This window comes from Balaenoptera borealis (assembly GCF_965194805.1).
Source record: "Balaenoptera borealis genome assembly, chromosome: 5".
NCBI lineage: Eukaryota > Metazoa > Chordata > Mammalia > Artiodactyla > Balaenopteridae > Balaenoptera > Balaenoptera borealis.
Window position 1 is genome coordinate 10,992,056 of NC_138862.1, and position 24,875 is coordinate 11,016,930.

General features: G+C 45.2%; 1 pseudogene across 1 annotated transcript; it reads right to left on the reverse strand.

The window, feature by feature from the left end:
* Window positions 1-18,821: 18,821 nt before the first annotated feature.
* On the reverse strand, window positions 18,822-24,264 carry LOC309629187 (ubiquitin-conjugating enzyme E2 G1 pseudogene; annotated as a pseudogene). The gene has a single exon. The product of its transcript is annotated as a ubiquitin-conjugating enzyme E2 G1 pseudogene (transcript).
* Between the last annotated feature and the right edge of the window lie 611 nt (window positions 24,265-24,875).

Sequence of the window (24,875 nt, forward strand, 5' to 3'; positions counted from 1 at the left end):
CCCAAGTCCAAAATCTCTTTTTTATCTTAATTTCCACACAGGACCCTTAGGCCTGTCCCTCCTCCCATGTTCCTTGTTCCCATCAGTGGCAACACCATTCACCCAGCTCAACCGAGAAACCCTTTGTCTCACACTCCTCTCCAACCCATTAGCAAATGTTCTCACCTCTGTCTTCAAAATACATCCAGAATCTCCCTCCTTCAGGTCACCTGGCCTTCCAAGGTCTCTGCCCTGGGGTGCTGAAGAGCTTCCTGTGTGGTCACCTGCTCTGCTACCGGTGACCGGTTCTGTCCACAGAACCAGAGGGACCCTTGTTACAGTACATCAGATCCCGCCACGCCCTTGCTCACTGCCCCCCGCCTCCGCACCATGACTTTCTGTGTGATGGGCTGGATGGTGGACCCCAAAGATATCCAGGTTCTAATCCCTGGGACCTGTGGATGTGACCTTACAGGGCAACAGGAACTTTGCAGGTGTGATGAAGATAAAGATTTCGAGATGGGGAGATTATCCTGGTGGGCCCCACGTGTTATCACAAGAGTCCTTATAAGAGAGAAGCAGAGACAGATTTGATGACAGAAAAGAGATTTGAAGTTGCTACACTGTTGGCTTTGAAGATGGAGGAAGGGACCATGAGCCAAGGGATGCAAGAAATACAGCTCTTGAAGCTGGAATAGGCAAGAAAAAGGATTCTCCCCCAGAGCCTCCGGGGCCACATGGCTCTGCCCACACCTTGGCTTCAGCCCAATGAAAGTGATTTTTGATCTCGGCCCCCAGAACTTAAGGAGAGTAAATGCTATATTAAGCTATAGTGTGTGTGGTAATTGGTTATAGCAGGAGTAGGAAGCTAATACATCCCCCCGCTCCCTGACTTAGAATTTAAAATCCTTCCCGGGCTTTGAGACCCTCTTCCCCCAGGCCTTTGTCCTTCTTCTCCGACCTCCCTGTCTACACGCTCTCCCTGGCTCAGCACTGGCTAGTTACACCAACATGCTAAACACAGTCCCCTGTATTCAAGTTTGCCAAAGATACTAATTCCCATGAAGTTCCCAGGACAAGACTGAAAGGAGCTGGATGGTGATTCTCAGGCCTTTGCCTCGGGCCCCGAATACCAGAAACTACTGGATTTCTTACCCGGAAGAAAATTACACCCTAGACCAATGTTGCCGGACACCCAGGGCAGGAGATGACCCATTCTGCCCCCGCCTGGTTGTGCCACATGGGCTAGGCAGCAGGTGGGCCCCCGAGCCAGCGACGGAAATCACGAATTACCAAAAATTCAGAGTACTTTCTGGAAATGAAGTTTCCTCCCCAGGAAGCAAGGTGTTTGGATCTTGACTGGGATACACTATTGGCATGCTCCAAGGATGGTGGTCGCAGGAAGGTGCTGACCGACAGATGTCCTTAAGGGCTCAGGCTTAAGGGGACATTAATGGGGACATTCCCAGTCCTAATGCCCAGTGTTGGGTGATTGCAGCAAAGATCTCAAAGCCTCCAAAGTAAGGGTTTGGGCGGCCAAGAACAGGAGCTGTACAAGGCCATGTATGGTGATGGGCTGCCCCCCCTGATCCCGAGGGTCCGAGACTCAGGCCACGTGGCAAGGGCACCTAGAGGGACGTGCTTTGTTCTGAGCCCAGCCCAAGTGAGTCTGAGCCCCACTCACTGCCTCTTCCAACTGCAGAAGCTGATGGAGACCTGGAGGAGGGAAAGGGAAGGGGACGGTGGGGTAGAATACAGGATGGCCATGGCGCCTGGCAGGGCCTGCACGCAGCGGCACATTGCGGGCCCAGCGGGTCACAGCTCATATGCTGGCCCGCAGATCTCAGGGCCTTACCTGCAGGCCTGTGGAAGCTGGCGGCCAGGGCCCAGGGACCCTGTTCTACCACCAAACAGACAAGCCCCTCGGCCTGTCGTGAAGGACCCAGGAAACTGTGACCTGGAGCTCACCCAGTGGAGCTGTGCTCAGGCGGAAGAGACTAGAAAGAGTGCCTGAGACGGCGCCAATGAGAAGAACCTACCGCCGACGATGCGAACACTGCAGGGTGGCTGGGAGGGGGCCTCCAGACACAAAACAGGGACAGGAGGAGGAGGCAGCGCGGGCCCCTCTTCAATCAGGGACCGCCCCGCTTCTCTCTCCATCCTCGCCGCCACCGCCAGACCACGGGCAGAGGCGGAGGCGTGCTCATCCGCCAGCAGGGACCCGGCCGTGGAAGCCCCCTACCCTTGCACTGCCACTCCCCTGCGGCAGGGCTAACTCCCCTGCAGAGAGGCAGGCTGGGACGGAGGAGACCTCAGGCATCGGCACGGCCCGCCTCCTCCTGGGAGAGAGCCGGGAATCCAGGAAGAGGCGCATGGGCTTCGGATGCGGCTGAGCTCCCGCCTTCTGGGACGGCCGGCCAGCCAAGGCCGGCAGCGCCCCCTGCTGCCCGTAGTGAGCTGTACACGCTCAGGGAGTACGGAGGAGAGAGATACAGCAGTGAGCGGGGAGCGGAGGTTCCGAGGCGGAGGCCGACAAGGAGGATGGGAGGTGAGGCAGAGAGGTGACCTGGGCAGGCAAGGGGGCTCAGCAGGAGGCCATCCTTGGTCTGATGAGAGAGTTCCATTGTCCCCAGTCGTAAGAGAGTTCCCAGAGCTTAGCAGAAGTCCGGCTGAGGCCGTGCTCCCTGGGGTTAGAAAGGATAGGATTGGTGAGAATGCAGTTGTGAATTGGGGTCGAGGGGTGGTGGTTGGTGGACTGGCGAGGTTGACCCCCAAGATTCCCACTGCCACCCCTGGGGAACAAGCCCCTCCCTTGAGTGTGGGCAGGCACTGTGACTGTGACAGGCTATCACCCCCATGGTGATATCACCTTATATGGGAAAAGGGATTTCACAGTTAGAACGCAGTACCCGACTCAGCTGATTTTGAGTTAATCCAAAGGAAGATGCTCCCGGGTGGGCCTGACCTAATCAGGCGAGTCCTTAAAGGAGAGCAGAGCCGTAGCAGGGTTCTCCTGCCGGCCGGGAAGAGGCAAGCTGTGAGAGGAGGGCCGTGTGCCAGGCACCTGGGGGCAGCTTCTAGAAGCTGAGGGCAGTCCCTGGCCAGCAGCCAGCTAGAAAAGGGGATGTCAGTTCTACAGCTGCAAGGAAATGACTTCTGCTAACAACCGCGTGAGTTTGGAAGAGGACTCGGAGCCTCAGGTGAGATCGCAGCCCTGGCTAACACCTCGACTCCAAGGGGGTCTCACCTGGGGAGAGACCCTGAGCAGAAGATGCAGCCATCACAGACCTGGATCCTGACCCACCGAAACTGTGAGATGCTAAATGTGTTCTTTGAAACTTCCAAGTTGCTGGTAATTCGTTGAGCAGTGATAGAAAACTAATACAGAGGTGTGAGGTGTAAGGTGTAACCTCAGAGGGGAGGTGTGGCATCTTCATCGGGCCAGACTCACAGCGCCGCACGGCCTGTCCAAGGCCAGCTCCTCTGGGGCAGCCTGTGTGGCCCTGTGAGCTGTCAGCCCCCAATGAACGTGATCTCTCCTCAGGCCGTCCCTTCACTGCACACTGCAGGCCATGTGGACTCAAACACTGATCTCTCCTCTCCCCTTTAATGAGGCGTTTATAAATATAGTTTAATAGTTACATTAAGCTCTTTCCTAAGCAATTTTGCAACAAAATACAGCTTTGAATTTGGGTGGGTTTTTTTTTTTCAAGGATACAATATTCTTAGTACAAAGCATTGTTATAAAATGTGCAAAGTAAGGTTACTATGATTTTTTTTTTAGATTTTTTTAATTTAATTAATTAATTTATTTTTATTTTTATTTTTGGCTGTGTTGGGTCTTCGTTTCTGTGCGAGGGCTTTCTCCAGTTGCGGCGAGTGGGGGCCGCTCTTCATCGCGGTGCGCGGGCCTCTCACTGTTGCGGCCTCTCTTGTTGCGGAGCACAGGCTCCAGACGCGCAGGCTCAGTAATTGTGGCTCACGGGCCTAGTTGCTCCGCGGCATGTGGGATCTTCCCAGACCAGGGCTCAAACCCGTGCCCCCTGCATTGGCAGGCAGACTCTCAACCACTGCGCCACCAGGGAAGCCCTACTATGATTTTTAAAATCAGGCTCCCCATGATTATCAGAACCAGTGGAAGAGTAGAAGCGCAGACAATGCCACATATAGGCCACTGCACTATTGTCATATTTCACTCAAGGCTCACTCAGTAAGTGTTTATTCAGCATCCAGATGTGCCAGTCACTGTTGGCAGAGCTGGAGATGAGGTGATGGAGACCAACACAGAGCCCACTCTCACAGAGCTTAGTAAGAGGAACTAGACAATAAACATACAAATAAATAAATGAAATAACTTCAGATAGTGAGAGATGCCGTGAAGAAGATAAACAAGATGCATTCATTTCCTATGGCTGCTGGTAGCAAATTACCACAAACGCGGGGCCTTGAAACCACATAAATTTATTATCTTACAGTTCTAGAAATCAGATTTCTAAAATCAAGGTGTCCTCAGGACTGCATTCATTCCGGAGGCTCTAGGGGAGAATCCTCGCCTTTTTTAGCTTCCAGAAGCCACCTGTGTTCCTTGGCTCATGACCCCTTCCTTGCACACCAAGCATTTGCTTCTGTCATCTGTTTTAATCACCTCCCATTCACCCTGTTCATGAAGGAGGGATTCCTACCCCAGGGTTATGGGGATGGATGAACACACAACACCCAACACAGGACAGATGAGATAAAAAGCAGTTTATTGGTCACACACACTCACAGCCCGGGAGAGGGGGGTACTGCATACCATACAGGGGCACATGGGGGTTACAGTCAGAACAGAGTGAACAAGCAGGGCGGTGGAAGGCAGGCTCTGTAGTAACAAGGGGGTGGGGTGGCCCCTGGTTCCCCTGGGAGGATGTGACGGGCTTGTCTGAGCAATTCTACCAGCCAAGAGGGGACGGAAACCCACTACTCAGGGGTAAGCAGGAACTGAGCCTGATCTGTTTGATAAGGGGTGGGGGGGCTAGGTGTTTAGCTGGGGGACCTTATCCACAGGAACAGAGTGGGGAGGGAAACTTGCTGTTGGGCCATAAGAGGGCCACCAATTTCACCAGATGTCAAGACCACATGATCTCGAGTCTCATTTTATGTCTTACACCACATGGTCACATCTACTGTCAGGAAGTGGTTGAGTCAAAATTTCAACCTGTATTAATCTGACTCCAGAGCTGTGGTTCTGACCACCTCACTGCTCATCCCTCTTGCCCTGTGAACCGTGGCAGCCAGTGTGCAAAGACGGCCCCCAAGGAGCCACACCCGCCGGCATCAGTGCCCTGGTGACGTCTGCTCCCACACTGAGTCTGCATCGCCGCTAGGACTTGACTAAACCAACAGAACATGCTGAAAGTGACACTGTGCCTGCTCTGATCCTAAGTGGCCTTGGCAGCCTCTGCTTCTGCCCTCTTGGCGGCCAGCTGCTGTGTAAGAAGTCCAACTACCTCTTGTGGAGAGAGGCCACACGGAGAGACCCTAGAGGGTAAGATCCCTCCGTGGAGACAAAGGCCACAGGGAGGAGCACCAAGATGGCAGAGATGTCATCTTGGAATGTTCTAGCAAAATAGAGCCCTCAGAGACTGTACTGCTAGCCAACCTCATGGAGCAGAAGAGCTGCCAACTCACACCAGCCAATCCACAGCCCAGCGTGAGAGAATACAGTGGTGGTTGTTTTAAGTCACTAAGTTTTGGGGTGATTTTTTTTACTCCTACATAATTAAAATTCCAGTTTATATCTTCTCTTAGCTAACTTTATATCAGTACCATTAGTGAAGCATAAATACTTCAAACCAGTGCTGTAGTAAGGAATACGACCTAATTCTCTCTGGGTGAGAAGAACACCTGGGTGAATATACTCGTATATCAATAAAAAAGGGTGAAGAAGGACCTCTAGCTGTATTGCATTTTTCATCATATATATTCACTTCTATGGATATTTTTATAAAGGTGTCCAGCGACTGCTTGCTCACTCTTTGCATATTTCCCATGTTTTAAAAAATATCTTCTGTCCTAATGTTTGGTTATTCTGAAGCCTTTCAAGAGAGAGTTATCTCATAGATGTCCTTCCAGAAAACACCAAATGATGAGTTAAACCGATTAGCTAACCTAGACCTGAGGCGATGTGTTAGGCCTGTGATTCTAGATGGTGCTGTCGTTGTGCAGTCCCTGGTCTAAAAACATTCTAAAAGCCAGAGTAAGTGTCTCTAAATTTTTTCAGATGCTAAAGCTGCTGGTTACCAGTGGTCCTCTCACCTCTTGCATGGTTTGCGATGCAGTTTTAAGGCCAAGCATTGTATTAAACCGAATAGGACCTGCTCACAGTTTCCTCTCATCACCGACTCAGGTCCTCTCATGAGCAAGGAAGAGCCTGGGATACGTCACCCCTGCCCCATCATTTAATCCCCCCAAGAAAGATATTCGAGGCTGACCCGCTGATGTGTGTTTATGTCTCGCACCATCAGAGATGTGCTTTCCTTCTTTCAGAAAGAAGTCTTGACGTGCTTATGTGGATCAGGCCCTTGTTCCCTGCACATGTTTCCACCCAGCCCTCTCTCAGGAACTCCAGAATTGCCTATCCGGCAGGGCTCATTGATTTCCCACCCGCACTTCCAGATCTCAGCCCTGTCTACCCAGTGACTCAAGCTAGGGCCATGGAAGGCGGCCTCTGTCTCCTTATCCCCGACTTCAGTCACTTCTGCAAGTCCCGATCCCTCTCTGTTCTATCTTTAGGATGTGCCCCCTGTGTTGCCACCTCATCAGACGCTCACCCTTTCTCACTTTATTATAGGCAAAGCCTCCCCCATCCATTCTCCACACAACAAACAGCTCGAGTGAGCTTTCTAACACATATGTCTGATCTTCATACCTCCTTCATCTTCATCCTAAAGTCCAAACTCAGTCTCCTAAGGTGCATCCATTTACAGTGGGAATTCTTTCTCACCTCCCGCAGAGACAGCAAGCACAGTGGGCATCTGCGCTTCTCTGGACGTGTGTGCCATACTTCCACATCTGTCTTCACCTGCGATGCCTTTCTCTGACTTTCCAGCTTCTAGTTGTTCTCAGGGAACTTCTCAGGCATCATGTCCTTTGGGATGACTTGCCTGCCGCTTGCCTGTCCCATCAAATGGAACTGTGTGTCCCTGGGACTTGCCTGGCGGTCCAGTGGTTAAGACTCCGAGCTCCCACTGCAGGGGTGGGGCATGGGTTTGACCCCTGGTCGGGGAACTACATGTCCCTGCTGTGGCTCCTGCAGACCCATTGAGCTCCCAGCACAGCTCTCACCCCACTGATCGAGACCCCGGTGGTTGGCCTCCCTTCCAACCTCCAGCCAGTTCGCCAGCTCTTTTGATTTATTTGTCTCTGGTTTCTCAGCACCTAGCAGAGGCTTGGAATGAAATCATCACTCAATAGCTATTTGTTGAATGAATTGCTTACAACCCAGCTCGAACCCTTTTTCTTTAACTCTGTATGGATGTAGTTCCCTCAAGCACTATTGAGTGGGCCGTGTCTGTGTGGGAGGCTAGAACCTAAGGCAGGTAATGCACACGAATATTTCACCGGGCTGTTTCCTGGGTGCAGACTCTGTGTACCAACATGGAAACGCGGGCCTGCCTTTCCCCAGATGCATCCGAGAGAGGCTGGTTCTTATCTCCACGCCCCCAGCTGTGTTCACACTGTGATCTGCCCGATCTATCCAACCAGCGGAGTTAAGCTAAAGCAAGAAATCACTGAGTGATGAGAAAACATTTCAAAGATATGATTAATCTAGACACCTAGCAGCTTTCCGAAAGGTTGTCCCCTTGGGATCTGCAGGGCCCACCTTAAGGAGCTGGGACAGAAGGGAGATTCCTGAGTTTTTGACCTGGACCTGCAATATGGAACCACTGCAGACACATAATTCTTTTTTTTTTTAAGAAGAAAATATTTATGTATTTATTTTGAATAGATAAGGGTTTATTTGTTCACATATACGCAGAAGCCCGAAGATTGGCAGATCAGATCTGGCACAGTGGCTCAGAAATCAACAGGGGACCCAAACACCTTCCCATTTTGCTGTTGCAAGGCAGTCTCTATCGTGTCTGCTCTTGTACTGTCTTCCACGTGAAGAGCATGAGTTTGGAGCCTTAGTTTGATTATGATGTTTATTTCAGTTTTTAATAAATTGAATACGTAGCATCACATATATGGAATTCAACTGATGTGGCTTATCTTTGTTTCTTATAAAGTAAGGCACAGTCCTTCGGTCCTAGGTAAGTAACGTACTCTTAATATATTAAAACTCAGGAGAAGTACGACCTTCTGCATCACCATTTGATGGGTAGGAATAGTAGTTGTAAAACTTGGTTGCTGAACTGAGGTGTTCTTTTGTAAGCATCAAAATGGTAGCATAGGGAAAGAGTACAGGTTGGGGGGTGGGATATGCATTAAGAATCTTGTTATTGTTGCTGTCTAAATAGAATGGAATAAACAGGTTTTGAAGACTTGTATTTATAAAGATAAAAAACAATGCAGCCACAGAATTCTGAATGCACAATAGTGATTCATTCCTGAGGAATTCCCTGTTGGGTCTGAAAACAAAATAATCTCCGAATGTGAGGCATTTAACATACAAGTGCTATACAACTCAACTGACAAAGACTGTATGTTGAAATTACTTTTAAACAATGTTCCATTAAAAAAAAAAAATACTGCCGTTAAAAAGTTTTTGTTTTTGTTTTTGTTTTTTTCCCAGAAACTTCTGTCTTGTCTCACTAAGCTCAACACACGGGAATTTTTACCAACTTCGAGGTGGACGCTAGGTGTCTTGGGGGTGGGAGTGACTAGGAGACACCCCAAGCCAAGGTGTTTTCGGGGGGTAGTCTGGCCTCTTTTGAGCTGGAGTAAACAGAGGGAGTCTTTGCATGCACTTATTTCACTTTTTCTCAGACAAGAGGGGAGAAGGAGAAATCTGCAAGATGATAGTCAGTGGTACTCAGGACACACTGACAAAGCGAGTACAGAGGAACCAGCACATTCCCAGCTCCTAGGGATTGCAGTGTGGATTAGAGGACATGTTTGCACCCTGATGTCAACTGGTCCTGCTCGGGTCTCTAAGACCTGGGTGAGTTCAAACCCCAACCCCATAGCTTAGGAAGCCCTGAGCCTTGTATGGTGCCTGTTGCTTCCCACCTCACTCCCTCCCCACCTGCCTCTGCCTCTATTGGGACCCACACCTCCCAGGTCACAAAGTGTGCCTCAGTCACCAGCTGCCACAAGAAATCAAAAGGACAGAAAGAAGGTCTTTGATTTTGTTTGTTTGTTTTAAACGTCTTTATTGAGATGTAATTCACAGACATACAATTCACCCATTTAATGTGTACAATGCAATGGTTTTTGATATATTCACAGATATGGGCAACCATCACCACAGTCAATTTTAGAACATTTTCATCACCTCAGAAAGAAACCCCAAACCCTTTATTATCACCTCCCTTATCTCCTCGTCCTTCCCCTGCCCCCGCCCCCAGCCCAGCCCTAAGCAACCAGCCATCTACTTCCTGTTTCTATAGATTTCCCTATTCAGGGACTTCATACAGACAGAATCATATAATATGTGATCTTTTGTGACTGGCTTCTTTCACTTAGCATAGCATTTATTAGGTTCATCCACATTGTAACCTGTATCAGTACTCCATTCCTTTTTATGGTTGAATAATATTTCATTGTATAGATATACAGAATTCTGTGTATCCATTCATCAGTTGATGGACATTTGGGCTGTTTCCATTTTTTGGCTTTTATGAGTAATGCTGTTACAAACGTTTATGTGCAGTTTCTATGTGGACAAATGAAATTTTGTTTCCCTTGGGTAGATACCAAGAGTAGAATGGCTGGGTCATACGGTAACTCTATGTTTAAGCATTTGAGAAACTGCCTTTCTGGTTTCCAAAGCAGTTGAACCCTTTTATACACCCACCGGGAGTGTATGAAGGTCCTGATTTCTCCACATCCTTGCCCAAACTTATTGTTTATTGTTATCTGATTTTTTCATGCTGGTCATCCTAGTGGCAGAAGTGACATCTCATCGTGGTGTGTGTTTGCATTTCCCTGGTGACTAGTGATGTTGAGCATCTTTTCCTCTACTTAATTGGCCATTCATTTTGATTTGAGAGAAGGGGATCTCATCTTGCAGAACATTCTACCATCTCCCTCTCCCTCCCCCTCTTCCTCACCCTGTATCCTCCTGAATCCCACCCACCCACAAACGCTCACCTAGGGCCAAACTACATAGGGTGGCTTCCTCTTCCTCTGAAGGCCCTGCGCCAGTCAACACAAGTTCCAGGGCTCAGGGTCTGCCACCCGTGGGCTCACCTGATAAAGGCTGGACTTCTGACACCAGCTGCTTAGATGAAAATTTCTCTATCTTGTTGCATCTGTGTAACTGGAATATGGGAGGGGCTTACTAGGAAATAACTCTTGGTATTTACATGTGTTTGAATGTGTGCGTTTCCTGCTTTGGAGTGTTACAAATTCACAAGGTGAAGAGCTACTCCAAAATTTCAGAGCGAAGGAAAGAGTTTGGTGGCATATGTTGAAATTCTGGACCCTCAAAGAGCTCACTTTTTGTAAGGATGTACTTCTCTTAAAGTAAAGCAGGTGGTTTTCTAAAGAAGGAGACTTTGGAAGATGAGAACCTCACCCATGCCTGACAGTAGCCATGGTGAGATTGTATGGAAAACTCAGAAATTCTGCAGCCACCTTTCTTAAGGCAAACTGCCTGGCTTAATAAGGAGTATTGTGACCTCTGATCATGTGGTCATCTGACCAGCCTTGGCTGAGTTCCAGTCTCAGGCCAGTGCCCTTAACAACTCTTTGCACTTCACTTGTCTCGGTAGAGAATAATCGACAGTATGTCCTCAGTGTACTCTTGTTGATTGATGGAGGGACCAAGTCATCGGGTGGGGTCAGGTGAGTGAGTACAGGGGACGGGATTGGGTGGGGCATGGGTTTTCCTCATTGTCGCACAATGTGAGCTCCACCCAGGTAGCCACTAGGGATTATTAGGAGTGACCAACAACAAAAACTCTATGGTAATTCTACACCTGTATGAAGGACAGGACATGCCCTGAAATGAAAAGGCCAATCTGAGTTTTGGTCTCTATTCCTGGTTGGTTCAAAGAGATGAGAAACTAACAAGCTGGGTGACTTTGTCAAATGGGCAAACCATCCTCAGACTAGTTTCTGCACCTGAATTCCTTCATTCATCTCTGAACAGTTATTGAGTACCTGCTAGGTGCCCAATACAGGGCAAAATGATGGAGCTAGAGATGAGTCAAAATCCTTATAATCCAGACAGGATGAAACCCAGCAGGACCCTGTGGGACCCTCCCGAGTACAAAAGCCTTTCTGTGTCCCCCATTTCTTGTGTGTAGGAAAATGGTTTCAGCCTCTTAGACCTTCCCTGAGTTCCAAAGGGCAGATTCAAACAGTCACTAATTAGAGGAATGAGGCAATGCAGAAACAAAGGAAAAGCAGTCAAGAAACAGTAGTGCAGGGATGGGGCAGGGTCCTGGTTCCTCCTGGGGCATATACATGGCAATATGCCTCTGAGTTCTTCTGTTGGAACCAAGGCCTCCACCCATGAGGACCCCAGACTGGTTGGAAACAGAAGGCTGAACACCAGCCTGTTACCTCACCACCAGCCAATCAGAGGAAGGTCACATACGCTGCAGCCCACCCCCAAATTTTGCCATTAAAAACTCTTCCCCCCAGATCATCGGGGACTTTGGGCTTTTTTAACATGAGCTGCCTGTTCTCCTTGCTTGGACTTCCAATAAACTTTTCTCTGCTCCAAACTCTGATGTTTTGGTTTGTTTGGCCTCACTGTGCATCAGACACACAAACTTGGGTTCATCAACAAGGACTGAATGCAAGAGGAAGGATTGGGCCATTCGACCTAAGGGGACCCAGGAAAGGTTCCTTCAGCAACGTGATGCTAATGTTGACTCTTGGCAGACAGGAAGGACTCTGCCACATGGATCAAAAAAGGAAAGGTGTTTTAGATGGTTGGCACAAAAGCAAACTCATAGAAATGGAGTGCTTATCTCGTCTGTCCCCTGTTCCCAGGGCATCAACATTCCCACTCTTACCGAGGTATGGGACTTCCAGGTCCACACCCACTGGTTGGTGATAACACCAAGTTCAAAGCCCACCTTGGGATCTAGTGCTCCCCAAGGCTTACAGAGGTTCCAGATTATTATTGAGCTCACTCCTCCTGGAGTCCAGAGTGTAGCTGAGGTGTACCTTGACTGGAGAGTAACAGATGCTGCCCATGATTAGCTTGCAGAAGTCATGGACACTCCGACTGCAGAGTGGGGGCCTGCGGGGATGAGGTCATAGTTCAGGGGTGGGTTCTCTGTCTGGGCTTGATCCTGGAGCACTAGCATGGAGCCCATGGACCTAGAGCTTTCTTCTGTGTACCCACCCGTACGGTCCCAGGCTCTAATGGCTCTTTAAGACTCCCCTGTTCTCACCAACCACACCTCTTGGACCCAAAGACTGTAACCCTTCTCATCCACCTCCACCCGGCCCTCGGGGTCCTGAAACCTATTTTGCAGGCCCTGAAACCTGCAAGATCTCATGATCTCATCTTCTTTCTCAGACAGTTAAGTATCAACCTCTAGGACAATAACAAGAGTGGAGTCCAGGAGATGGGCATTTCCTCCCAGACCAGTGGGTGCCTGTCCACACTTCCATGCTAAGAAACTCCTTTCCCATTCCCAGTAGAGCTGTGAGCAGCAGTCCTCAAGTTCTACCTGGGAAGTTGCTCTCATCTTCTCCAGAAGCAGACGACTTTTGTGTTTAAGAATGTGGGGGACCTTTTTCCATTGCTTTTTCTTTGGGCAGTAACTTACTATAGCGGGTAACCCTGACTCGCCTGGTCCTACTCTCTGCTGTGATATGTATATGAGTTCCTGATCCCCCTTCCATGAGATTTGGCATGGCCTCCACTGGTCAGCTCATGTGTGCTTATTGGGCAATCCAACTTCCATGGCAGTGTGGCTCCTACCTGGCATTTACACATGCTTATCCCACTTCGCTAGAGCAGGAGACAGCAGTGGCAGACCAGAACCAGTCCTGTAGCTTTGGGTCGAGGGTGCCTGAGTCTGGAGTGATGCCCCCAAAGTTTCACCTCCCTCCTCCACTCCCAAGCAGAATTTGGCAGGCAACACCTAATGTTAAGAAAAATTAAAATTCTCATGCCTTTGTCAAAGCAGGAAGTTACAACTTGGAGCCAGAGAGACAGGGAGTCAGGGTACCATCCTCCTTGATAGTCACATTTCAAAGAGACGGCTCCAAGGCCCCCAAGAAAGACGTCTCTGGGGAGTCAAACTGCTAAAGGGCTATTAGGTTTTTTTGAAAGGCTTACACACATCTCAAAGAGACAGAGAAAGGATTGTAAAGGAAACACCCTAAGAAAGGGAGGGAGGGAGTTCTCTTTCCCTTTTGGCACCAGGGAAAATCTTTTCTTTCCATTTGTAGTTACCCTTACACTGCCTAGGGAAAAAGGAGCAGGCGAAGATCTGCTGAGGGGCCGAGCTGCCTGGGAGGATGGTCCCCCAAGCGGAAGTGCCCCTGTAGTCCAGGAGGACTGACCCTCCTTTTCCTGTTCGCTGGCTGCTTCACTTCTCGGGCCACTGGTCAGTCCGGGGGCTGCTGTCTATCGAGGTCTCACAAGCACCCTCCCAGATCCGGGTTCCCACATTTCCCTTCCTCATCCCCATCCCCATTTCTCTGTCTGAAACCTGCCATATGCTGCATGGAGTGACCTTGGAAACACAAAAGGCTTTCTTCTTTTCGAGCCGCTGGAATATGCAAATAGTTCAAGAAGGTGTCACCAGGTCTTGGAGAAGTGAACTAAAACTCTGGATACCTGGGACCCTCCCCAGACTGATTAAATCAGAACCACTGGGCAGATTTAGTTTTTGGTTTTTTAAAAATATTTATTTATTTGGCTGTGCCGGGTCTTAGTTGCGGCACACGGGATCTAGTTCCCTGACCAGGGATCGAACCCAGACCCCCTGCATTGGGAGTGCAGAGTCTTAACCACTGGACCAGGAGGGAAGTCCCAACTGGACAGGTTTTAAAGCTCCCAAATCTTTAAAGGATTCTAAAATGTAGCCAAGATTGAAAACTGCTGGCAGGGGCAGAACGTGGAGGGATCTTTTGTGTATTATTAGGGAGTCCAGACTGGAGCCTTTTGAGAAAGGGAAGACCTTTGAATTTTCGTAGGGAGAAGGATAGTACTGATAGATTGGGGATTTTGAAAGATGCTCTGGCAGCCGTGTGAAGGGTGCACAGGAGAGGAACAAGCCCAGGGGACCAGGTAGGAGACTGTTGGGTGATCCAGATGAGAGCCTGGGCTGGAGTGAAGGCAGCAGGACAAAGAAGAAGAACCTCAAGGTCGTCCTTTCCCTGTCTCTCTGCTCTTAGGTTTCCGCAGCCTCTAAGTCAGTTTCCAGAAGAACAGGAGTTAGCGTTCACATCTAGAAGTGAGGCAACTGTCCCCTCATGAAGGGGCAGAAACATCTGCTTATGTCATCCATCAAATTCAAGTGTAAGGTAATTCTAACAGAGCAATGCTAAGGGAGAGAGGTTCTGGATAATTTTATCTGTTCTCAATTGTACGTGTTTTTGTAACATGGTTACATTACGTAGGTATAGGAAAACCAAATTCATGATAGTGGAAAGCATCATTAAACAATTTCTTCTCGTGGTTAACATTCTTGTGGCAGATTTGAAGTTCCTGGGATGGAATGCTGGAGATTAAACCCGGGACTGCTGTCTTCAGTTTTCTTTGCCTTGTTTCTAACAGTCTGTGAAGAAGAATGACCAGTTTCCCAATCTACTTGGCAGTAGAATTCCCTAAAATGGAATAATAGAGCCTTTAGTGTGGGGCTTAAGTCCTGGGAGGGGGCTGAGGTTCACGGAAATATCAGGTGTGATCTAATCAGCCAGTATTTCTTCCCAGTAGGGGGCAGTGTTTGCTGCTCGGTCCTCCACAATGATGTAAGGTGCCACCTGCAGGGACTGACTGGTATCTTTTCTTCCTAATTCATCCTGTTAGTTCCTGTTTCCAACCATTGCCTCAGGAAAATGTTTCTCCTGTGTAAGAATTCAGCAAGAATGATGGTTGCATCTCTTTTTCATCTGGAAAACCTCGATCTACTTTTGCATTTTCCTCTTATCAGACATTTCAGCAACCCTTGCCAGTTAACCACTCCCTCCTTCTGGAGATGCTTTATTTTCCTGACTCCCAGGATGGTGTTTTTCCTTGCCCTTCCTCCTACCTCTTGCTGTTCCCTCTTAGTCTCCTCTTCTGCTTTACTCTCCGGAGAGACTGAATATACAAATGGACAATAGTCAGATCATACACATAAAGAGAACTCTGACCCACAATCAGCAGCAAACTGTCCAGGAAGTCAACCCCTTGACTACAGTAACCAGCCCAGGAAGCCAGCCTGCTGTCAGTCCGACGTGTAGGCAGCTAGACTGCCATCTCCAGCAACGATACAGGAAGTTCATCAATAACTTCTGCAACAACTGACCCCAAATGGCCAGGACTTAATAACTGACAGCTTTCCAATTTTTGTCCCCGCTTCCAACTTAAGGCCAACAGAGAAAGCCAAATATGCACCCTAAGCATTCACATAGGATGCCCTGCTCTAATTACCCCACCTCCAGCTTCCCCAGGCCCACAGCCTCGAATCAGGGATACTGAAGCCGTCCCTTTCTTCCACTACGAGGTTTTCCCGCTCTTCTGCCTGCCTTTGAGTCTCTGCCAAAATGCAAGTGATGGTGGCCAATTCCCTCGCTGCAGAAAGCTCTGGAATAGCCTTTGTTTTTCTCATTTGGTTCCACACTCCTCTGTGAAGCTCGAATCCCTGGAGTGTCTCCAGACTTGAACCTCAGACCTCTCTTCCCTAGCTACCCTTTCTCCATGGGGGTCTCATCACGTCCCCTGGCATGAAGTACCATCAGTATACAGATGACAACCAAGTGTATATCTCCTGCCTGATTCCTCTCTGAGCTCCAAATTCAATATACAAGCGCCCACTTCTAGACTTGGACTTTGAAAGGCATCCCAAATTTCCCATTTTCAAAAGACAAACTTCCTAAATTTCTCCCTCATCTTTACCATCTCAGTTCATGACACCAACCTCCACGCAGCCACTCAAACTTTGCTGTCAACCCTAGCTGACGTCCTAGATGCCTCTTCTCATCTGTTGGAGTCCTGGGCTCTGCCACATTATTCAGAGCCATTCAGTGACTTCTGACAGCTCAGCCTCAAAACGTTTCTCTCTATTTGTTTGTTGTTCTCCCCTCCCCCACTCCTCTGCTACCAGCCGAGTTCAGACCCCATCATATCTCACGTGGTCCGTGCTACAGAGTGAATGAACAAGCAGCTGGGTTGCTTTCTCATCGACCTCCAATATCTGTCTGTTCCCAGTGGTTCTAAAGAGGCTTGTCAGCAGATGTAATTTATCTTCCAGGAAAATTTGAGATTACATTTCATGAAAGATTTGTTATTAACAAGGGGGTGGTGAAATGTAAAGGTAATTAATCTTTGAGTTAGGCTCTTCATAAAAAAAAAAGCCAAAAGTTTCCATATTGCAAAAGATTTACGCATCCATTCATCCTCAGAAACACCGAGACCAAGTATTGATCACAAAATACTTATTAATTCTCCTATTATTAGGAGATATTATTAATATCTCCTGTTATTGTTCTATATGGTATTGGTTGCATGTTCTTATACACCTTTCTCTCTCTCTCTCTCTCTCTCTGTATATATATGTACAAATATATGCAAGTGTACTAGGAAAAAGAATAGAGGTTAAAATCATGATTACCCACATAGCTGAACCAAGCTATATCACAACTTTACATCTTGCAACATGTATTCCAGATATTTCATATTTATAAAACATTATAAAGACCCTCCACACCTCACTCCTTCATTCTATTTCCATTCTTCCCTCTGCAGAGGCAACTGCTATCATGAGTTTACTATTTTTGTTTGTTTTTGTACTTAGACTAAATTTTATAAGTCTGTAAGTAAGATATAGTTTGTTTTACTGATGTTATGTTTTTTAAATTGGTATATTTTAGGTATTATTTGGCAAATTACTTTTAAAATTCAACATTGTTTTTTACGTTTACCCATGTGGAAACATATTCTGATTCATTCTTCATGCATCCTTGTTTTCTTTCCATCACTGAGGTTTATTGAGTTGTACAGAAAAGTAGACAAATAATGAGCATCAGCTCAATCAATTTTCATGAAGTGAACATATCCATGTGACCACAAACTGGATTAAGATATTGAATATTAATTACACCCCAGAAGCCCTCACATGACATCCCCTGGCCATCATCTGCTCCACTTCCCCAGAGAAAACATCTTCCTAACTTCTCATGCCATAGTTGCCAGTTTAAGAACTCTGTATGGAAGGAATCAGAGTTTGTAGATTTGTGTCTGACTTCCTTTGCTCAACTTTATATTTGAGAGATTCATCTATGTTTTTTGCATAGAGGTAGTTTGTTCATTTAAAATTTTCCCTTTAACAGACTTTACTTTTAGAACCATTGTAGACTGTCAGAAAAATTGGGAAGATAGTACAGAGAGTTCCTATATACCTCATCCAGTTTCCCCTATTCCTAACCTCTTACGTTAGTATGGTACATACTAATGTAACTAATATCGATACCTTATTATCAAAAGTTCATAATTCATTTTGATTTTCCTAATCTTTACCTAATGTTCTTTTTTTCTGTTCCAGGATCCCACATGACATTAGTTGTCAGGCCTCTTTAGGCTCCTGGTGGCTGTAGCAGCTTCTCAGACTTTCCCTCTTTTGATGCCCTTGAGAGTTTCTATAAGGTCTGGTCAGGTATTTTGTACGGTACCCCAATATTGGGATTTGCCTGGTGTTTTTCTCATGATAAGACTGGGGTTTGGGTTGGTGGGAGCCAGATCACAAAGGTGAAGTGCTATTTTCATGACACCACAGCAAGCATATGTACTGCCAACATTATTGATGACTGTTGATGGTGGCCTTAGTCACCTGCCTGAGGTAGCGTTTGTCCGGTTTATCCCCTGTAAAGTGACTCTTTTTCTCTCCCTTTCTATGTTGTACAGTTTGGAAGGAGGTCATTCTGCACAGCCCTCACTTACAGAGTAAGGAGTTTTACTCCCTCTCCTTGGAGGCAGAGTATCTACATAAATTCCTTGGAATTCTTCTGTATGGGAGATTTGTCTCTTCTTCCTCATTTACTAATTTATTCAATCATTTATTTACATCCGTATGGACTTGTGAATATTTACTTTATTTCCTGGGTTATAATCCTTTGACCCCTGGAACTCTTTCAATGGGCTACTGTGGTCCTTTGTCCTTTGACATACCGGTCGATGTTTTATTTTGTTTTGTGTTGAGCTCTTCCTCACTTTCAGGGACTACCAAGTTATCCAGGCTCATCTTGTATATGTCCTGCCTAGTCTTAGAATCAGCCATTTCTCCAAGGAGCCCTGGTTCATCTTATTGGAGAACGGTGTTAGAAACCAAAATTTGGGTATTAAGACATGCTTGTTGATACTGGGGTGTCATTTCTTGTTAGACTTCTCCGATGACAGAGCAAAAAATATATGTGTACTAAGTGGTGTACATATAGTATAACTATAAACCCTTGTATATGTAACCATCTGTATCTACATTAAGCAAAGCATGAGTTCGTATTGATATCTCAAATCCATTACTACATGGATCCTACCCTTGTTTATCCATAAACTCCCATTCTAATACTGAGAAACCTGGCTCCACCATCGGCCATCCGTTGATGTGATTGTTCCAGTCTAGTATACATATATAGCTGTATCAGAATTGTTAACCAGTACCCAGAGGGAAACAGCTTTATCCATTAGTGTACAGAGCTCATATGCAGTTCCTTTTGCCTTTAGTCTTAGAGATCTCATTCATTTCCAAAGACACTTAGGTCAACACCTCTCCCCACCCCACCTACCCATCCCTTTCAGTGAGGTTGTTTCATGTTTGTAATAGTTAACTTGAGAACTGCAATAGTTAACAAGTTAGGGCTTCCCTGGTGGTGCAGTGGTTAAGAATCCGCCTGCCAATGCAGGGGACACGGGTTTGAGCCCTGGTCCGGGTAGATCCCACATGCCGCGGAGCACCTAAGCCCGTGCGCCACAACTACTGAGCCTGCGCTCTAGAGCCCGCGAGCCACAACCACTGAAGCCTGCGCGCCTAGAGCCCGTGCTCTGCAACAAGAGAAGCCACCTCAATGAGAAGCCCACGCACCGCAACGAAGAGTAGCCCCCGGTCGCCACAACTAGAGAAAGCCTGCGTGCAGCAACGAACACCCGATGCAGCCAAATATAAAATTAAAAAAAAAAAAGTTCACTAGTTAACTTCTCTTGTCACAGTCTGCATTCCTTCCTGAGTTCCCCCAATTTCTTAAATGATTTGTAAAAAAATTTGCAGTCATCAAATTTCACTCTTTGTTCTATAGATTTTGACAGATGCATAGTATCTTGCATCCACCATTACTGTAATTTTACTGCCCTAAAAACTTACAACAATTTTACTGCCCTAAAAATCCCCTGTGTTATTCATCCTTCCCCCCTTCCTCCTGAACCCTGGAAACCACTAATCACTTTACTGTGTCTACAGTTTTACATTTTCCAGAGTGTCATATGAGTGGAATCATACTATATGTACCCTTTTCATACAGACTTCCTTTACTTGGCAATATGCATTTAAGTTTCCTTCATGTCTTTTCATGGTTTGATAGTCATTCTTTTTATTGCTGAGTAATATTCCATTGTATGGAGGCACCACAGTTGGTTTATTTGTTTGTTTAATCATTTCCTGATAAAAGTGTGTTAAAATTCCACCCTGTTCATAGATTTGTCTTTTTCTTCTTTTTTTTCCTACAATTTTTGCTTTATAAACTGATGATACATTTAGTACATACAAATATAGAATTTTTATATCTCTCTGATGAATTGAGTCTTGTCATTATGAAATGCTCCTCCTTATCTCTAATATGCTTCTTAGTCTATTTTGTCAGTTATTAACATACTTATGCCAACTTTATTTTGTTTAGTGTTTGCATGGCATATTGTTTTCTGTTCTTTTGCTTTTAGCATGTCTGTACCCTTATATTTAAAAGATGTCTCTTATAAAGCACATATAGCAGGCTTTATGTTTTTATCCTGCCTGATAATCCTTGTCTTTTAATTGAAGTATTCTGTCTTTTATATATAATATAATTACTCATGAATCTGGGTTTAAATCTACCATCTAAATAATTATTTTCTGTTAGTTTCACTTGTCAAATGTTCCTTTTCTTTCTTTCCTTTTTTGGATTACTGAAGTTTTTATTTCATATTTCCCCATAATTAATTTATTATCTATGCATTCTTTCATTATTATTTTAGTGACAACACCAGAGAGTACAACATGCTCCCCATAATTTATTATCTACGCATTCTTTCATTATTATTTTAGTGACAACACCAGAGATTACAACATGCTCCTTGAATTATTAAAATCTTTATTTTGCTTTCAATTTTAAAGGATATTTTCACTGGGTATAGAATTCTAGGTTGGCAGTTATTTTCTTTCAGCACTTTGAAAATGTCATTTCTTTTTTTTTGGGGGGGAGATTCTATCATTCCTTTTGAGAAATAAGACATATATTTTATTGGTGATTCTTTAAGTTATGAATCTTTTTCTTCCCCCATCTCATTTTAAGATGTTCTCTTTGTCTTTTGTTTGCTGCACTTGTATTATGATGTGCCTACAGGTGACTTTCTTTGAAGTAATTCTGCCTGATGTTTTTAATATTTCTTTAATCCGTGGCTTGATTTTTTGAAATCAGTTTGGGGAAATTCTCAATCTCTACCTCTCCAAATATTTCTTCTGCTCCATTTACTTTCGTCTCTACTTCTAGGACGCCAGCTGCATTTGTGTTAGTCCTTTTCCCTATATTTCTTATACTGCTTTTTTGTACTTTCCATTATTTTTTTTTCCTTGTGCTTCACTCTAGATATTTTCAACCTACTTCTTCTAATTCATGAACTCTTTCTTTAGCTGTGTCTAATCTACTACTAAATCTATTCACTGAATTGATATCTTTTTGTAGATTCTAGCTTCCTGCTGAAATTGTATTTATTTATGAATTAACTTTGGGAATTTATTTTTTGCTGGAGAAATATTTCATCTAAATATTCAAATTATGTTTCTCGAGTGGCTTTTCATTTAGTTGATCCTTTCTATTTTTCTTTGTTCTCTTTTTTGTTAATTTCTGTTCTTGGCTTAAATTTTAATTTATTCTACTTCCTTTAGTGTATCTCATAGTTTGTTTGTTTTTTTTTTTTTTTTTGCCACTCTGTGCAGCATGAGGGATGCTGACCAGGGATCAAGCCTGTGCCCCAGGTTAATTCCCTGACTAGGGATCAAACCCATGCCCCGCTGGCATTGGGAGCATGGAGTCTTAACCACTGGACCACCAGGGAAGTCCCTCCTCTTTTGCTTTTGAGTTAAGTTTCATTTATTCATATTATTTTTCTTTTTAAAAATGTATTTAATGCTATAAATTTACCTCTAAGAACCACTTTATGAACCCAGAGGTTTTCATATATAGCACTCTCTATGTCATTTAATATCTTATTGTTTCTACTGTATTTACTTCTTCAACCAATGAGTTAAGTAGACATATATTGGTTTTTTGGTTATCAGATATAAGGTTTATTGACTATGTATTTATTATGGATGCATAACTTTTTTAAAAAATAAGAAACAGGATTTAATTTTCTATCAAATCTCTAATCCATGTTCCAGCCAATGCATGGAGCGTAAATCAAGCCCCATGTAGACTCTTGGTAAAAACAATTGTAACTTTCTACAAGGCAAAAAAAAATCAGCATTTTTTTCTTTTTTTTTAATTGGAAAAAAATTATATTTTGGAAGAACTCACTACATAAGGTGACAAAATTCCAAAATCAAATTACATGAAAATATACATCACAATTTCTTTGTACAACAGGTGAGAAAAATCTGCAGTATAGAGAATAGAGGCAAAGAAATATGAAGGGTTGAGGAAAAGGGTATGTGCGTAAACAGCATTTTAAATAGCAAACCCAGAAGTTAAGTAGAAAGCCTGTAGCTGTGCATGATTTATTCATCCAATATTCACATTAGGTAACTGAAGGCAAAAATAAAACCAAATCAGAATTGTTTACTGTTTGGGGTACATTTCAATAATTTTAAATCTGAATTGAATTCAGAACCAACTCTTTTTAGTTCTTGGGGATAATGACTGAATTCAAGAGCTCTCAACAACGAAAACATGTTATTGAACTATCCAATCCAAGAGATGGATGTGAGTAGAATACAAAAGGGACAAAGCACCTAGTGACAACCATTCCTCTGAAGTCATCATTAAAAATCAAGTAGCTGCTTATTGAGTGTTTCAGTATTTGCACTAAATGATTTGAAAACTTCCTGGTAGACAGAAGAGATAAAAGCAAAGGGAAGTGTGTCAAAATGAAGAAGATACAAAGTTTAGTAAGTGAAAAGAGTTTAATGAAGCCTCAATAGTTTAAAGGAAATTAAATGGAAACTTTTAATCCTAATTGCTTTTTATCTGACGTGCTTTAAGGAGTCTTTTAAAACTGGTAAGAAACAATGAATAGGGAAAGAAAACCTGCTAAAATCTTCTTAGAATTTACATGATTCTTATTTTACTACAAGAAAGCATTATTGGGTACAAGGTGTGTTTGTGGATGTACATGAACAGTATATATATTTTCCGGATCATGTTGTGCTATGTACAGGTCTTTACAATTCTTCCTGAAGGTTAAAACAGTTCTTTAGAATTCAAAATGCGTAATCATCTGTAAGTTGACACTTGTTAGGCTCTTGTCAGCATTGATACTGACATGTTTTACTGCAGCCCAGTTCCAGCCAGTGTTTGCCAAATTGTTACAACAGAAGTCCAGCAATAGGTGGGTAGAGTGCAGGAAAAACAGTGCCATGTTTCTCAATCGGAGACCCTGAAATTACAGCTGTTGAATAAATGTCACTCAAAAGCAGTCTCTTGCTTTTTCTTACACAGCGGGCAACCTTCCTTTTGAATTCTCCATTTCTGTCTTCCCTCCGTTCTTTCGCAGCATCAGCATTAGCAGGTGAGTCTCCATTAGGGTCTGGCAGCATAGAAATGACACTAATCATGATGGTTTCCACGGTGTGAATAGGCAGCCAGTGTTCCTCTGGCTTTTCATAGCCATAGTTATCTTCCCCCGGCTCATGAAAAATAGAAATGCATGCATCACCATTTTTATCAACATTTGGGCGCCAGATTTCTGTAACGAATTTCATTTTAGGAGGCCTAAGGGGATAATCTTTTGGGAAAGTGAGATGAGCCTGAAAAACACCACCTTCATAAAGTGTATCTGGAGGACCAATAATGACTTTCCATCGATAGAGATCATTGTCATCTATTCAACCTGCTGAAAAGCCTTCCACTGGATTTCTGTTGAGTTCTGCCAGCTGTCTTTGCAGTAGCAGTGCAGACTGCAGCTCCGTCATCCTCCCCGCCAAGGGCCCGGGCTGGCGCCGGGGCTTGCGAAGGACTGGGGACAGGCTCTGGGGCTGCTGGAGCTGGGTGTTTTGAGGAACCCAGGCCCACACGACGGGGGCGCCGAAGCCCGTGGAGTCCGCTTGCTTCTGCTTTCCTCCCAGCGCCTCACGCCCGCAAGGGGAGGGTGCCCGTGCCGCCGCGGTGCGCACAGGGCAGCATTTTTTTCTTTTAAAGAATATTCTAGATGTTTTTGTGCAGATGAAAAAGTTCACATATTACATGGGTCTGTGCTCTCTTCGTTTATGTACTCAGATGTTCCCTCCCTGCTGTCACTTCTGCACAGAGGAGGCATGGATCATTGCTCTGCAGCTGCACTAACGCTCCCGTCTCCACGTTGCTGCACTAACGCTCCCGTCTCCACGTTGCTGCACTAACGCTCCCGTCTCCACGTTGCTGCACTAACGCTCCCGTCTCCACGTTGCTGCACTAACGCTCCTATCTCCATGTCGCTCCATAGTTTGGTAGCCTGGAACCGTGGTATGATTTCACTTTATAATGCCCCAAGAGCAACTGGAAAGTTCTGAATTAAAGTCTTCAAACCTTGAATTGCTAGATTCAGTTTGCTAATACTGTATCTAGCATTTCTGCATCTATTTTCAGAAGTGATATTGGCTTGTGATTTTCCTTTTTTGTCCTTTTTTATCCGGTTTGGTATGAGTGTTCTAGCTTCATAAAATGAGTCAAGGATTTTTGACTGTCCTTCATATTATATTTCTTCACATGTTTCAGAGTTTTGATTTTTAGGCTCATTTTGAGTGGGGTTTTGTTTTTACTCTTTTCATTTTTCTGCTCACCTGCCTCCACCCCACCCAATGAGCTTTTCCCTGATGATCATTTTGTGATAGCTTTCACCTGGACTCTGTGACTTCATCCTGGACCAGATTTTATAAAGGCAGTTTGGGGTTTCCGTCCCATAGTGATTGTGGGGACATCCATGCCGTCATGAGGCCAGCATGTGACTAGGCTCTGTTTTTGGCTGGGGTTTGGGTCTCCAGCCCCACATTCCTAGACTCTCATTCTTCTAAAATATTGGTCTCCAGGCAATGGAAAGCCATGGGGCTCCCACCCCAGTTCTTGACTTAAGCAATGTACTTAGTTCCTGTCTGCCATCTTGGGTGTTTGTGTCTTGGGTTTATCCCATAGGAGCC